Source organism: Sus scrofa, chromosome 8, assembly GCF_000003025.6.
Source record: "Sus scrofa isolate TJ Tabasco breed Duroc chromosome 8, Sscrofa11.1, whole genome shotgun sequence".
NCBI lineage: Eukaryota > Metazoa > Chordata > Mammalia > Artiodactyla > Suidae > Sus > Sus scrofa.
Genome location: NC_010450.4, coordinates 66,126,744 through 66,144,869, shown reverse-complemented (window position 1 = coordinate 66,144,869; position 18,126 = coordinate 66,126,744). Strand labels below are relative to the sequence as shown.

The following is an 18,126-nucleotide window of genomic DNA, read 5'->3' as shown; positions in this document are numbered from 1 at the left end:
CAACTATAATAAAAAAATTTTAATTAAATAAAAATTTTAGCATGAAAACAAAAGATTTTCCTTCACATTTAACAAGAACTGTGCCTTCCTGATGTACCCAAAGATTTTACTCTTGGTTAAACATATTGTGTTAGTTAATCCATTCAACCCTAAGAATGGAAATAATCCTGTACATTTTTTGATAAATACTCTTCAGAAACATCTTCTGCATGAAAAATGCAATTGAGTAGAATATACGTGTACTTGTCAAGTAAAAAGAGGACCAGATACCTATGAAAGGCTACAAGACAAATTTTATTCAAACAGCCAGAATAAGGTAGAGAAAGATTCCAGTATAAACTGAAGGTCAACTCCAACTAGGACAAAAGTCACTGAGGTTTTTAAAGGGAAAACAGATAAGGAAAAAAAGAAACTAGGAGGAAATGAGTGGGGGGGGGGGAAATGGGACAAGGGAGCTATGTAGAAATGGAATACTACAGAAAAAGTGGAAAAATTACTAAAAATGGTTTGACAAGGTGGGTTAGACAATGTACATTTTATGGTTTGGCAGGATCACATTTTCTTCAGCAAAAACTCAGCATGGAGGCTGGGAGGTCATCTTTAGGGACATAAGCTACAACTTACTGCAGGTGCAAGTCAATTAAAGTTTGGTCAAGATGCTTAGCTAAGTATTTAGGCAAGTCCTTTGTTCTGTATATGCTTTTAGAGTTCAGAACCTTCATGAACCCAAAACATTCCTTCACGTAAATTTTGTTTCTGAAATTCTGAATGGTCCTAACTGGCGTGCTACCTAAAGCTATGTAAAAAGTGTGATGTCTACACAGGCAGAGCCTCAGACCTCTGAAAGCACATAAGCCCTACTTAGTGGTGACGTCTACACAGGCAGAGCCTCAGACCTCTGAAAGCACATAAGCCCTACTTAGTGGTGATGTCTACACAGGCAGAGCCTCAGACCTCTAAAAGCACATGAGCCCCACTTGCTTCAGCTGCCTCTCTTTTGGGGAAAAGGATCCAGTGCAGGAAGAAGGAAAAACACACACTTAAAGGGAACAGAGCCAGCTCAAGCTGGACCCTCATCTTTCTGCTCCAGCACCTTGTGAACACACACCAGCCCTGACAGGGCAGAGATGGCCACTGAGAAGAGTGGAAGTCTCGCTTTCCTCCCTGCACAAGCTCTGGCTCTTCCATCACCAGCCACAGCTTCTACCAAGATTATAGTGGCCAGCACACCCTGAGGAAATGTGACTGGCCTCCACATCAAACCCAACCCTCCCACCAAAGGTACTGAATAACAGCTACATAGAGATACTTCCACATAATAACACTGCTTCAGGACCAAAATAGGTAACTCACTACATTTGTAGAGACAGAGCAAGTTAAATAAAATGAAAACGCAGAGGATCTATTCCCAAAGAAAAGAGCAAGAGAAAACCCCTGGAAAAGATCATGAAATAAAGATAATTAGTCTATGAAACAATGAAGTCAAAACATTGGTAATAAAAATACTAACTGAATTAGGAAAGAGAATTGATCTAACCACAGATCATTTTAACAAGAAAATACAAAATAAAAAGAAGACCCAAATAAAAACAGATAATTCTACCCCTGAGATAAAAAGCACTCTCGAAGCAATGAATAGAAGACTAAATTTCACAGAAGAATTGACCTAGAGATTATAATCGATCTAGCAGATAGAATAATTCCAACCAAAAGAAAAAGTGGTTGATTGGATCAAAAAAGAAGATCTTTCAATATGCTGCCTACAAGAGACTCACTTTGAGGCAAAAGACAAACACAGACTAAAAGTGAAGGATCTGGCATTGCCGTGAGCTGTGGCCTAGGTCACAGATGGAGCTTGGATCTCAAGTTGCTGTGGCTGTGGTAGGCTGGCAGCTACAGCTACAATTCGACCCCTAGCTGAGAACTTCCATATGCTATGCCGGCCCTAAAAAAAAAAAAAGGAGGAAAACAAAAAAGATATGTGCACCCCAGTATTTACTGCTGCACTATTTACGATAGCCTAGACATGGAATCGACTCAAATGTCCATTAACAGAGGACTGGATAAAGAAGACGTGACATATACATGCAAGGGATTATCACTTAACCATAAAAAGAAATAAGAGTTCCCGTCATGGCACAGTGGAAAGGAATCCAACTAGGAAGCATGAGGTTGCAGGTTCGATCCCTGGTCTCACTCAGTGGGTTAAGGGTTTGGCATTGCCATGAGCTGTGGTGTGGGTCACAGACATGGCTCAGATCCAGTGTTGCTGTGGCTCTGGCATAGGCCTGTGGCTGCAGCTCCAATTAAACCCCTAACCTGGGAACCTCCATGTGCCACGGCTGTGGCCCTAAAAAGAAAGAAAAGGCAAAAAAAAAAAAAAAAAAAGAAAAAAAAAGAAAGAATGCCATTTGCAGCACATGGATGGACCTAGAGATTATCATACTAAATCAGAGAAAGACAAATATCATATGAGAGCACCAATATGTGGAATCTAATAAAAATGATACAAAAGAACTTACAAAACAGAAACAGGCTCAGTTTTCAAAACCAAACTTATGGTTACCAAAGGGGAAATGTTGGGGGGGATTAAATTAATGATTGGGATTGAAAAATACACACTTATATAAAAGATAGATTAACAATGTCATATAAACAAACCTCACTATTTCTTCATGAATTTGCTTCCCTAAGCCCAAATTTTTTATCATGTCATTTTTGCATAAATGTATTGTATGTCTAAAAGGTATAAAGGGGCCTGCTTTGGTTACTTCTTAGAGTCTTGTATTTTTATGGGATCCATATGCACAAAATTAATTTTCTTGTTAATCTATTTTTATGTCAATTTAATTCTTACATCAACTAATGAACCTAGGAGAGAAGGAAAAATTTTCTTACCTACAGGCCCACATGTGACGTCCCTCTCTGCATCCATCACCAATCTGTGCAAACATTCATTAAGCCAGCGCTAGAATAACCAGTTATTTATTTGGTGCCCATTCTGTGATGAATATTAAGTCTCGCAATCCACAATATGTGGAAATACAGTATTTCATTAACTGTCAAATCTCTAATTATTAATATGATTGACCGTCATTTTGTTTTTCTGGGTTTTTTTGGTCCATTCCAGGATCTTCTTTGCATGTACTGTGCTCTTTTTCCACTGTGGTGTTTTTCTATTGACTTCTTTGGTTTAGAGAAGGTACAAAAGGTCAATATGTCATTTGCTAAAAAAAAAAAAAAAAAAAAAAAATCAAGAATCCCAGAATCATGGATGACAGTAGCTGCGAGTGACTGGCAAAAAAACAAGATCCATGAAAGTCAGATAAATTGGTAAAAATTAATCAGAAAATCAAGGTCAGAGAAGATGAGCTTTGGAGCTGGGTTGATCAATCATAATGAGGACATGCAGTTGCAAGAGCCAAGGCGGAATGAAAGAAAAGCTGAGGCAGGAGTTCCCGTCGTGACGCAGTGGTTAACGAATTGGACTAGGAACCATGAGGTTGCGGGTTCGGTCCCTGCCCTTGCTCGGTGGGTTAAGGATCTGGCGTTGCCGTGAGCTGTGGTGTAGGTTGCAGACGCGGCTCGGATCCTGCGTTGCTGTGGCTCTGGTGTAGGCTGGTGGCTACAGCTCCGATTCAACCCCTAGCCTGGGAACCTCCATATGCCGTGGGAGCGGCCCAAGAAATAGCAACAACAACAACAACAACAAAAAGACAAAAAAAGACAAGAAGACGAAAAACTGAGGCAAACACATTGAATCAGATTGCAAACACTTCAGTGCAGCACAGGATGGGTAAGGCCAGGAAAACAATTAGAAACAAGAGAGCTTAAAAGCATCACAGATCATCAGGTGAGCTCTGATGTAAGATACTAGCAAATAATACATACTCCATAATCAGTTTACAGAAAATCCCTAGAGCTTGTTGGTCTAGGGGTCTCACTCAGTCAAGATTCAGTCAGGAAAACATAAAATTCACAAATTCTCTCTAGAGTTGATCATTCTATCCACTGTTTCACTTTATTTCATATAATCATTGAATGTATTTCTGATTTCTAGAATTTCTAAATGGCTCCTTTTATATTCAACCTTCCCACCCCAGGCCATCCTTGTTAAATGCTCTTTCATCAATGAACATTTTAAAATACTTCAAATACTTTTAAATTTTTAATGGAAAGTTGTGTTAGCTTTTGGTGTACAGCAAAGTGTTTCACTTATACATATATATCTATTGTTTATATTTTATCCATCATATAGTTTATTATAAGATATTGAATATAGTTCCCGATGCAACACAGTAGGGCACTGTTGTTTGTCCATCCTAAATAGTTGGCATATGCTAACCCCAAACTCTTAATTTATCCCTCTACCTGCTTCCCCTTCGGTAACCATGAGTTTTCTGTTTGTGATGTTTCATTTTTGTATATAGACTCATTTGCATCATATTTTAGATTCCCTATATAAGTGATATCACAGTATCTGTCTTACTTCAATATATATATGATGTGTGTACATCGAAAACAAAGAAAACCATAGAAAAGATCAATGAAACAAAAAGCTGGTTCTTTGAAAAGATCAACAAAAGTGATAAACCCCTAGCCAGACTTATCAAGAAAAAAAGAGAGAGGACTCAAATCAATAAAATTAGCCATGAAAAAGGAGAAGTAACAACGGACATCACAGAAATACAAAGGATCCTAAGAGACTACTATATGCAACTATATGCCAATAAAATGGAAAACCTAGAAGAAGTGGACAAATTCTTAGAAAAATACAATCTTCCAAGACTAAACCAAGATGAAACAGAAAAGATGAATGAATGAACTGAAATTGAAACTGTGATTAAAAAACTTCCAACAAACAAAGGTCCAGGACCAGATGGCTTCACAGGCAAATTCTATCAAACATTGAGAGAAGAGCTAACACCTCTCCTTCTGAAATTATTTCAAAAAATTGCAGAGGAAGGGATACTCCCAAACTCATTCTATGAGGCTACCATCACCCTGGTACCAAAACCAGACAAAGACTCCACAAAAAAAGAAAACTACAGGCCAATTTCACTGATGAACATCGATGCAAAAATCCTCAGCAAAATACTAGCAAACCACATCCAACAATACATTAAAAGGATTGTACATCATGATCAAGTGGGATTTATCCCAGGGACGCAAGGGTTCTTCAGTATCCACAAATCCATCAGTGTTTTGCACCACATTAACAAACTGAAGAATAAACACCATATGATCCTCTCAATAGACGTGGAAAAAGCCTTTGACAAAATCCAACACCCACTTCTGATAAATACCCTTCAGAAAGTGGCCATAACGGGAACCTACCTCAACATGATAAAGGCCATATATGACAAACCCACAGCAAACATCATTCTCAATGGTGAAAAGCTGAAAGAATTCCCGCTGAGATGAGGAACAAGACAAGGATGTCCACTCTCGCCACTACTCTTCAACATAGTTCTGGAAGTCCTAGCCACAGCAATCAGAGAAGTAAAAGAAATAAAAGGAATCCAAATTGGAAAGGAAGAAGCAAAACTATCCCTGACATGATACTATACCTAGAGAATCCTCAAGGCTCTACCAGAAAACTGTTAGAGCTCATCCACGAATTTGGCAAAGTCGTAGGATACAAAATCAATACACAGAAATTGACGGCATTTCTATATACTAAAAGAGCAGAAAAGGAAATGAGGGAGGCAATCCCATTTACCATTGCATCCAAAAGAATAAAATACCTAGGAGTAAACCTACCTAAAGAAACAAAAGACCTGTACTCTGAAAACCACAAGCCACTGATGAAAGAAATCGAAGATGATGCAAATAGATGGAAAGATATACCATGCTCGTGGATTGGAAGAGTTAATATTATCAAAACGACTATACGACCTAAGGCAATCTACAGATTCAATGCAATCCCTATCAAATTACCAAGGACATTTTTCACAGAACTCGAACAAAATATTTTAAAGTTTGTTTGGAAGCACAAAAGACCCAGAATAGCCAAAGACATCCTGAAAAAGAAAAATGGAGCTGGAGGAATCAGGCTCCCTGACTTTAGACTATACTACAAAGCAACAGTCATCAAAACCGCATGGTACTGGCACAAAGACAGAAGTAGAGATCAGTGGAACAGGATAGAAAGCCCAGAATTAGGAGTTCCCATGGTGGTGCAGTGGTTAACAAATCTGACTAGGAACCATGAGGTTGCGGGTTCGGTCCCCGTCCTTGCTCAGCGGGCTAACGGTCCGGCGTTGCTGTGAGCTGTGGTGTAGGTTGCAGACGCGGCTTGGATCCCGTGTTGCTGTGGCTCTGGCGTAGGCCGGCGGCTACAGCTCCAATTCGACTCCTAGCCTGGGAACCTCCATATGCTGCAGAAGCGGCCCAAGAAATAGCAAAAAAAAAAAGACAAAAAGAAAAAAAGCCCAGAATTAAACCCACACACCTACAGCCAACTAACCTATGACAAAGGAGGCAAGAATACACAATGGAGAAAGGACAGCTTGTTCAATAAGTGGTGCTGGGAAAACTGGACAGCCACATGGAAAAGAATGAAATTAGAACACTCCCTAACACCATACACAAAAATAAACTCCAAATGGATTCAACACCTAGATATAAGACCAGACACTATCAAACTCCTAGAGGAAAACATAGGCCAAACACTCTCTGGCATAAACGACAGCAACATCTTCTCAGATCCACCTATCAGAGTATTAACAAAAACAAAAATAAACAAATGGGACCTACTCAAACTTCAAAGTTTCTGCACAGCAAAGGAAACCCTAAACACAAAAAGACAACCCACAGAATGGGAGAAATCTTTGCAAGTGAATCGACTGACAAAGGATTGATCTCCAAAATTTATAAACACCTTCCACAGCTCCATACCAAAAAAACAAACAACCCCATCAAAAAATGGGCAGAAGATCTAAACAGACAGTTCTCCAAACAAGACATACAGATGGCCAAGAAACACATGAACAGATGTTCAACATCACTCATTATTAGAGAGATGCAAATCAAAACCACTCTGAGGTACCACCTTACACCAGCCAGAATGGCCATCATCCAAAAGTCTACAAACAATAAGTGCTGGAGAGGGTGTGAAGAACACTAGTACACTGTTAGTGGGATTGTAAATTGGTGCAACCACTGTGGAAAGCAGTATGGAGATTCCTCAGAACACTAAACATAGAACTACCATTTGATCCAGCAAGCCCACTCCTGGGCATCTATCCAGAGAAAACCACGACTCGCAAAGACACATGTACTCCAATGTTCATTGCAGCACTATTTACAATAGCCAAGACATGGACACAACTTAAATGCCCATCGACAGAGTTGTGGATCCAGAAGATGTGGTGTATATATACATAATGTATTATTACTCAGCCATTAAAAAGAATGAAATACCAGCATTTTTTGCAACACGGATGGACCTAGAAACTATCATGCTAAGTGAAGTTAGCCATACAATGAGACACCAACATCAAATGCTTTCACTGACATGTGGAATCTGAAAAAAGGACAGACTGAACTTCTTTGCAGAACAGATGCTGACTCACAGACATTGAAAAACTAATGGTCTCTGGAGGAGACAGTTTGGGGGGTGGCGGGATGTACCTGGGCTGTGGGATGGAAATCCTGTGAAATCAGGTTGTTATGATCATTATACAACTACAGACGTGATAAATTCATTTGAGTAATAAAAAAAAATGGAAAAAGAAAGTATTAAGTGCCCCATTATAGCTGCTAGCATTTATCCTGGAGCTTATATGCAGCCATTAAAGAATTTGGGGCTGGAAAACGGCATCGCACGTGCATATTAGAAAGATTACTCTAATGGCATCGACATATTAATAAACAGATGAATGAATGAATGGAAGAGGATGGCCTGGAAGGTTGAGGAACTGGAGGAGGGGAGTGCAACCATAAGGAAGCTATAGTATTCACTTCATTTCATTAATTCCTTTGTTTAGCATGTATTAGTTAAGCACTCCTATATCCTCCACTTTAAGCCAGCTCCTTAAGAATGATACAAGAGTGAGCAAAGTAACGACCTCTCTAAAAGGCATACTACTCTGTAAGTATGCTGTAGACACATTTTTGTGTCGATCTAAGTACAGCTGTCCTTTCTTATCTGTGGTTTCACTTTCCATAATTTCAGAGACCCTTGGCCAAACAAGGGTCTTTATCCATTAATCTGTTGATGGAAACTAATTTTGCTTCCAAATCTTCGCTATTGTAAATAGTGCTACTATGAACACTGGGGTGGTGCATGTATTTTTTAATTAGCTGTCTTTTCCAGTTAAGTGCCTAGGAGTGGGACTATTGGATCACAATTTGTTATTAAAGAAACCTCCATACTGTTTTCCATAATGGCTACACCAATTGACATTCCCACCAACAGTGTAGGAGGGTTGCCTTTTCTCCACACCCCCTCCAGCATTTATTATTCATAGAATTTTGTATGATGGCCATTCTGCCTGGTGTGAGGTGATATTTTATTCTAATTTTTTTTTGCACTTTTCTAATAACTGTCTATGTTGAGCATCTTTTCATGTGCCTTTTGTCTATGTCTATGTCTTCTTCTTTGGAAAAATGTCCATTTAGGACTTCTGCCTATTTTTTGACTCGGTTGTTTGGGGGTTTTGTTGTTGTTAAGTTCTATGAGCTGTTTGTATATTTTAGAAATTAAGCCCTTGTTAGTTGCATCATTTGCAAATATTTCCTTACCATTCATAGACGGTCTCTTTGATTATGGTTTCCTTCGCTGTGTAAAAGTTTACAAGTTTGATTAGGTCTCTTTAATTTTTGCTTTTATTTCTACTGTCTTCAGAGACTGACCTAAGAAAATATTGTCAAGATGTATGTCAGAATGTTTTATCTGTAAACATGCTTACCTTATAAACCAGCTATGATGGAAAAAATAAAAATCATTAAAAAAAAAAACAAACCTAATTACTGTAAAAATCTCATCCTGGGAGTTCCCACTGTGGTGCAGCGGAAACGAATCCAACTAGGAACCATGAGGTTGCAGGTTCGATCCCTGGCCTCCCTCAGTGGCTTAAGGATCCAGCGTTGCCGTGAGCTATGGTGTAGATCGCAGATGCTGCTCAGATCTGGCATTGCTGTGGCTCTGGCGTAGGCCGGCAGCAACAGCTCCAATTCAACCCGTAGCCTGGGAACCTCCATATGCCACGAGTGTGGCCCCATAAAAACAAAGACAAAAAAATAATAAAAATCTCATCCTAGTATTTTTTCCTCTATCTACAATTCTTGGGTACAAAATCATCCTATTTTGTATAATTGGTTATTTCCTTACATGATTTTCATGAATTTATCTTCAATAGGTGTTAATTTCTGCAAATATTCCACATGTCCTGTACTGTAAAAGCACCCCTTCAAAACAGCTTTTGGATTGGGCCTGTACTGCAGCTTAGGGGGATGACCAGTTCCATTTAAATTTAATTTTTTGTTGGCCTAAAGACACTGCATTGTACAGATAAAGTAAATTTTGATCCCTGTTGTTAAGGTGCTCATCTTTTAAAAGTTCCTCCCCAAAGCCATGTTTTATGGTTCTTACTAGCATCTTTTCATGGAATTTCCTCTTATGTTAAAAATTCATGGTTATCTTTTCTCAGTTTCATACTTGGCTATATATGCAGTTCTACATTGTCTTTTCCTTGGTACATACACGCAACTGAAACAGAAGTGGCAAAGGGTTGAGTCATTCATAATCAGCTCAGTCCATGACTACACTAAATTGCACTCTTAAATGTGTATGCTTGAGGATGAAACATTCTTTTAAATATTTTTAAAATTTTATTGTGCTATGTAGTCAGATCTTTCACATAAATACTTCAGAATTTGTTGAGATTTCATTTGTGACCTTGCCTAAGGTCAATTTTATTTTATTTGTCTTTTGTCTTTTTAGGGCCCAAACCATGGCATATGGAAGTTCCCAGGCTAGGGGTCCACTCGGAGCTGCAGCCACTGGCCTGCACCACAGCTCACAGCAACGCCGGATCCTTAACCCACTGAGCGAGGCCAGGGATCGAACCCGCAACCTCGTGGCTCCTAGTCGGATTTGTTTCCGCTGCGCCACAACGGGAACTCCCTAAGGTCAATTTTATAAAATATTCCATGTGTGTGCTCTTAAAACATATATATATACTCTCTATGGAGCTCCAGGATTCAATAAATGAACCCTCTTATTTTCGTTGCCAAAACAGTCAACTTTCATACTACTTTTTGTTTGCTCTGAGGGTATATTAAAACCTCACAATTTTTTTAGGTGCTACTGCTCAGTGTATTACTTTTATTCATAGAAATGTATCACATTTCATACTTTCTGTTTTTATTTTACTTGTTTGAAATTAGTAGTATTACATCAATTTTCATTTAGTTAGTACTGGAGATTTTTTTTATGTATATGTATATATATGAGTTTCATTTTAAATTTTAAAAATCATAATATCACAGGAGTTCCTGTTGTAGCTCAGTGGTTAATGAACCCGACTAGTATCCATGAGGACATGGGTTTGATCCCTGGCCTTGCTCAGTAGGTTAGGGATCCAGCGTTGCCATGAGCTGTGTGGTGTAGGTTGCAGACACCTCGGATCCCACGCTGATGTGGTTGTGGTGTAGGTTGGCAGCTGCAGTTCCGATTTGACCCCTAGCCTGGGAACTTCTATATGCTGCAGGTGTGACCCTAAAAAGACAAAAAAAAAAAAAAAAAATCCTAACTTTACAGTATAGGAACACCTGTAGACATCATCTTAACCAAGTGATCAAAGATAGAATCACCATTAACGAGATACATTAACATCATATATCTCCTGAAAATGATGTACTAAGAAGTTCACATCACTTCAGCAGTATTATTGCCAAAAATGCATAATTAGAATTGAATCATAAATATCAAGCAAACGTAAATTGAGGGTCGTCTTATAAAAGAACTGGGCAAGAACTCATCAAAAGTGTCAAAATTAAGACCAAAAAAAACCCCAAACCCAAACCCAAACAATACCAAAAGATTATCTCAGATTTAAAGAGAGACTAAGGAGGAGTTCCTGTCGTGGTGCAGCAGAAATGAATCCGACTAGAAACCATGAGGTTGTGGGTTCGATCCCTGGCCTGGCTCAGTGGGTTGGGGATCCGGCATTGCCATGAGCTGTGGTATAGGTCGCAGATGGGGCTCGGATCTGGCATTGCTGTGGCTCTGGCGTAGGCTGGCAGCTGCAGCTCTGATTGGACCCCTAGCCTGGGAACCTCCATATGCTGCGGGTGCAGCCCAAAAAAGACAAAAAACAAAAAACAAACCAAAAAAAGAGACTAAGAAGAAATATGACAACTAAATGCAGCATATGAACCTGGATTGGATGCTGGAGCAGAAAAATTCAGTGAGAGAACAGAAAAACTAGATGCTAGAACCTTACACTGTGGTGACTACATCCTACTTACCCTCAATACCGCCTTCCCCTAAATCAAAGTCCTTCTCTAAAGAAACTGAAATTATCAAGGGTGAAATAGAGTAACTGAAGTTGATGTACCACATCAAAGTAAAGCTTTTCTCATTCTCAAATGTGTGGGGCCCTTAGGCAATGTCTAGTAATACATACTCAGCACATAAGTCAAAGCCAGACAGTTAACCAATCCTTCACAGGTACAAAAGGTTCTCAGTGAGCTCTTGGATCTACTGCCTCATTCTTAAATATGAACAGACAACCAACAATCAGCAAATATTCAAGGAAAGCTAATAAAATGTCAGGGTAAGGTCAACATAAAATAATCACAAAAACTCATGACCAGAACGAACACAGTGAACAAACGAGAACTTTAATAAAGTTTTGGAGTTCACACTGTGGCAGAGTGGGTTAAGAATCTGACTGCAGCAGCCTGGGTAACAGCAGAGGTGTGGGTTTGATTCTTGGCCTGTTGCAGTGATTGAAGAATCTGGCATTGGTGTAGCTGAGTGTGGGTAGCAGCTGTGGCCCAGGAACTCCCACATGCTGTGGGTGGGGCCATAAAGGTAACAAATAGGAGTTCCCATCGTGGCTCAGCAGTTAACAAACCCGACTATCATCCATGAGGACACAGGTTCGATCCCTGGATCCCTGGCCTCGTTCAGTGGGTTAAGGATCCAGTGTTGTCATGAGCTGTGGTGTAGGTCACAGATGCGGCTCAGATCCTGCACCGCTGTGGCTGTGGCTGTGACTGTGGTGTATGCCAGCAGCTACAGCTTCAACTGGACCTCTAGCCTGGGTGTGGCCCTAAAAAACAAAATAAATAAAATAAAATAAAATAAAAAATACAAAAAATAAAAACTCCCAACAAAAAGTCCATGACCAGAAGACTTCATAGGCAAATTCTATCAAACATTTAAAGAGTTAACACATACCCTTCTGAAACGATTCCAAAATATTGCATCAGAAGAAACACTTCCAAACTCATACTATGAGGCCACCATCACCCCAATGCCAAAACCAAAGACACCACAAAAAAAATAAAAAAGAAAATGAAAGGCCATTATTACTGATGAACACAGACACAAGATAACAGGAAACCAAATCCAATAATATACTAAAAGAATCATTCATTGTGATCAAGTGGGATTAATCCCATGGATTTAGTGACTTTTCAATATGTGCAGGACAACTGGTATGATACACATTAACAAACAGGAATAAAAATCATATGATCATCTCAGATGCAGAAAAAGCTTTAGACAAAATTCAACATCCATTCATAAAAACCCTCCAGAAAGTGGGCAGAGAGGGAGCCTATCTCAACATAATCAAGGCCATATATGAAAAACCCACTAATAACATCATACTCAGTGATGAAAAGCTGAAAATCATTTCGGCTATGACTAGAAACAAGACAAGGATGTCCACTCTTACCACTTTTATTCAACATAGTTTTGGAAGACCTAGCCACAGCAATCATGGAAGTCAACAGATTTCCCAAGTGTCGAATTTGGAAGCATCATATTGGAGACCCCGAGTTCCCGTCATGGCTCAGAGGTTAATGAACCCAACTAGTATCCATGAGAATGTGGATTCAACCCCTGGCCTTGCTCAGTGGGTTGGGGATCTGGTGTTGCCATGAGCTGTGGTGTGGGTTGCAGACGTGGCTTGGCTCCCATGTTGCTATGGCTGTGGTATAGCCAATGGCTTCAGCTCCGACTGCACCCCTAGCCTGGGAACCTCCGAATGCTGAGGGTACAGCCCTAAAAAGACAAAATAAAAATTTTAAGTCAATAAATTTCCAAAGTGTCAGGAAAAAAAATCAAACAAAATATTGTCAAATTTGGAAGTTCTCCTGTAGTGCAATGGGTTAAGGATCTAGTGCAGCATAGGTTCCATCCCTCGCCTAATAACTTCCACATGTGCAGCCAAAAAAACACAATAGCAACAGAAAACATAAAATAACATAATCCTAACAAGAAATATGTAATACATATTTGAAGAAAAAAATATAAAAATTTACTTAGCATGAAAAAAAGTAAAGAAAAAAATGTACACTTAGATAGATAACCTCAATAGTTAAATCATTCTCTCCAAATACTTCTATGATCTCAATGCATTTACTTCAAAATCCTGAAAATATTTTTAAAAGGCACAAAAATGTTATATTTTTAATATGAAATATTAAATGCAAAAAATGGAGTTCCCTTGTGGTGCAGTGGGCTAAAGATCTGGCATTGTCACTGCAGCTGTTCATGTTACTGCTGTGGCACAGGTTTGATCCCTGGCCAGGAACTTCCACATGCCACAGGTGAGGCCAAAAATAAATAAATAAAATGTACAAATAAATAAATTCACAAAAATAAGAAAAAAATTGGAAGTGAAAAATATATACTAGAGTGGATCACAGTTATTAAAAAAAACACTGTTGCCCTGGTGCAAGATGACACAGATAAGCAGATCAATGAACACTCTAGACTCCAAAGCAGACCCAGGTATATACAGAAACTCAGTGTGTGATGATAGGGGCTTTGAAAAATCATTCAGACATGATTAAGCAATTATAAATGGTGTTGGGACAACTGTATCATGAGACCCCATGCCATATTATAAATGGTAGATTAAAGATTTAAACATAAAAAAACTTCTAAATTTTAAAAATATATACACTTTTCAGAAGCTTTGAAAACAGTATAAAATTAAGAATCCATAAATAATTTACATGTCAACTGTATGAAAGATTTATGTATTTGACCATGCCCACAGCATGGAGAAGTTCCCAGGCCAGGATTGAAAGCATGGCACAGCAGTGACAACACCAGATCCTTACTACTAGGCCACCAGGGAACTCCAAAACAATCACAGTTTGTTTTTTTTTTTTGGCTACAGTGAGCAGCAGCCTGATGATTGGATTGAACCTGGGCTGCAGCTGTGCAAGCAGCTAATCCTAACCACTAGGGAACGCCCATATGAAAGATTTAAACTTGCATATGGAGGAAGATACCATAAACAGAATAAAAAGACAACCTATCCTTAGCTGAAAATATAGATAATACATATCACATTAACTTTCCTACATATAGTATTCATATGTATAAAGTATAATAAAATGGTAAACTCAGCTATAAGCAGAGAATAGGAAAAGGCAATTTCTAGGAAAAGAAATACAAATGTTCCATAAATTTTTGCACAGATGCTCACATTTATAAATAAATTGAGAAAGTGAAAATAAATATGACAGTGAAAGAGTCTGAAAGGATTGCAGGAATTTAAGAACACTATACTTCCCAGTGCTGAGTAGAATATATAGTAAATGGACAAGTCCCATAGACTGTTTAAACAAATTGTAAAACTATTTGCAGCATGATTTGACAATAGCTATCAAAATGTAAAGTGACTAAACCATATAATTTTAAGATCCCTATTTTATGGGAAATAGTTTAAGTGTTAAGATATATGTAAGAGAATACTCAATATAGCACAGCTGTAATAGCAACATTTAAGAGTTATCCAATTATCCAGGAATAAGTTAATGGATAAAGATATTTTGGTACTTCCATACATTAGAAAAGATGGAGCCATTCATATGCTCTACCTCAGAAGTATGTTCATTTTATATTGTTAAGTGGAAAAAAGCTATTTGAAGAAATATTCTCTAAAATAATAATTTCACACAATGCATGCAAATGATTATATATAAACAAAGAAAAAAGCCTGGAATAAATCAAACTGATAACTGATAACATACTACCTACGCTTTCTTGGTTAATCTTCAGGGACAGAGACACCATTTTCACCATTTTTTCTCTTTCCTCTTTCTTCTGAACAAGTGCTACCTTCATGCTCTCCCTCTGCTGGAGTCCTGATTTTTGTCACTGCCACCTAGGGGACACCACTTGATTGCCAGTCCCTGAAGGCCCGGGGGCTTGCACTCCTGGGTCAGATGGCGCTGTAACTAACAATCAGAGAGACAGTTCTTGGCAAACTACCAGTGCATGGCACGGAACAGACAGTAGACAGAAACACCCCCAGTCCTTCTGAGAAAAAGGTCTATTTGTTTGTCCTGGAGCTTTGGCCTGAGAGGTAGGCTTCTGGTCTGGGATACTTCAAAAGATCTAAAGAGACACTCTCAGGAACTGTTAGAACTAATAAATTCAGGAAGTGTAGGATATAAAATGAATATACAAAAATCTGTTACATTTCAATACACTAATAACAAACTATCAGAAAGAGAAATTCAAAAAAACCATTTATATAACTGCATGAAAAAGAAAATACCTAGCAATAAATTTAACCAAGGTGAAAGATTTGTACACTGAACACTACAAGACACCGATGAAAGAAATTGAAGACGACAAATAAATGGGAAGGTTATCTTGTGATAACAGATTGGAAGAAATAATACTGTTAAAATGTCCATAACAACACCATAGTGATCTACAGATTTAATGCAGTTCCTATCAAAATTCCAACAGTATTTTTTCACAGTAATGGGACAACCCTAAAATTTGTATGAAATCACAAAAGACCCCCAATATAACCAAAGCAATTTTGAGAAAAAAGAACAAACCTAGAGGCCTCACACACTCTGATTTTAAACTATCCTACAAATCTATAGTAATGAATGCAGTGTGGTACTGGCATAAAAAGATACATAGATCAATGGAATAGAATAAAAAGCTGAGAAATAAACCCACACATACATGGTCAATTAGTTTACAACAAAAGAGTCAAAAAATATACAATGGGAATAGGGCAGTCTCCTTAATAAATGGCACTAGGAAAATGAGACAGGCACATGAAAAAGAAACTGGACATCTTATACCATAGACAAAAGTTAAGTCAAAATAGATTAGACTTAAGAACCTGAAATAATAAACTCCCAGAGGAAGAAAAACAGGCAATAAGCTCCTTGACATAAGTCTTTGTGATGTCTTTTTGTATCTGATTCTAAAAGCAGAGTCAATTAAGAGCAAAATGAGTTTATTTTGGACCACAAGCAACCTTGTTTTATTGTACTTCCCTTTACTGTGCTTCACCAATACTGCACTTTTTACAGATTTGAAGGCTGGGGGAAACCTTGCATTGTCAGATGATGGTTAGCATTTCTTAGCAAGCGCCTTTTAATTAAAGTAGATATATTGCTTTTTTAAGACTTACTAGACTATAACAACCTTGAATTGTCAGATGATGGTTAGCATTTCTTAGCAAGTGTTTTTTAATTAAAGTAGATATACTGCTTTTTTAAGACTTACTAGACTATAACATAGTGTAAACATGATCACAAAGACAAGAAATAACAACCACTGACAAAGATGTGGAGAAAAGAGAACCTTGCTGCAAATTGGTAGTCACTATGAAAAATAATATGGTTCCACAAAAAATTTAAAAGTAGAACTACCATATAGTCCAGCAATTTCACTTCTGAGTACTTATAAGCACTAGCAAACCAAAAAACCCATTAAGACCAGTTTTATTCAGGTATTTGCTTAGTGCGGTGGTCTGGAACTGAACGTGCAATCAATCTCTCCAGGGTATGCCTGTACATCAAACGAACGTACTTCTGGACAGTAAAAGGAAACCATCTACAAAACAAAAAGGCAACCTACAGAATGGATGAAAATATTTGAAAATTACATTTGACAAGGTGTTAATATCCAAAATACATAAAAACTCAAACAACTCAATAGCAACACAAAAGAACAAAACCCAAAAACTCCAGTTAAAAAACAGCAGGAGTTCCCGTCGTGGCGCAGTGGTTAACGAATCTGACTGGGAACCATGAGGTTGCGGGTTTGGTCCCTGCCCTTGCTCAGTGGGTTAAGGATCCGGCGTTGCCGTGAGCTGTGGTGTAGGTTGCAGACGCGGCTCGGATCCTGCATTGCTGTGGCTCTGGTGTAAGCCGGTGGCTGCAGCTCCGATTCAACCACTAGCCTGGGAACCTCCATATGCCGCAGGAGCGGCCCAAGAAATAGCAAAAAAAAAAAAAAAAAGCAAAAGATCTAAATACTCATATTCCAAAGACCCTCGGATAGCCAATAGGTATATGAAAAAGTGCTCATCACTAATCACGAAAATACAAATAGAAACAGAGAAATATCCCCTCACATCTGTTAGAATGGCTATTATCACAAAGACAAGAAATAACAAGCATTGACAAGGATGTGAAGAGAGAACCTTTCTGCACTGCTGGTGAGACTATAAGTTGGTAGTCATTATGGAGAATAGCATGAAGCTTCTACAATTAAAAACTAGAACGACCGGAAGTTCCCATTGTGGCTCAGTGGTTAACGTATCTGACGAGGAACCATGAGGTTGCAGGTTCAATCCCTGGCCTTGCTCAGCGGCTTAAGGATCTGGCATTGCCATAAGCTGTGGTGTAGGTCACAGACGCAGCTCGGATTCAGCGCTGCTGTGACTCTGGTGTAGGCCAGCGGCTACAGCTCCGATTAGACCCCTAGCCTGGGAATCTCCACATGCCACAGAAAAAGCAAGACAAAAAAAAAAAAAAAGAAAAAAATGAACCATACAATCCAGCAATTTCTTCTGGAGACTTACCCAAAGAGTATGAAAACACTAGATATATGCACTTCCATGTTCGTTTCAAATTTTCAATTGCCTAAATGTCCATTAATGTCTGAAT

General features: G+C 38.6%; 1 long non-coding RNA gene across 2 annotated transcripts in view; it reads right to left on the bottom strand.

Annotated features, from left to right (window-relative positions):
• The window catches only part of LOC106508499, a 76,411-nt gene extending 59,221 nt beyond the window's left edge, over positions 1 to 17,190 (bottom strand). Inside the window, exon 1 of one of the 2 annotated variants that reach the window (XR_002346689.1) lies at positions 15,239 to 17,190. This is a non-coding gene — a long non-coding RNA (uncharacterized LOC106508499). Of the gene's footprint in view, positions 1 to 2,898; positions 3,529 to 15,238 lie in introns of those variants that run through there. The other variant, XR_002346690.1, reaches the window with a different exon arrangement.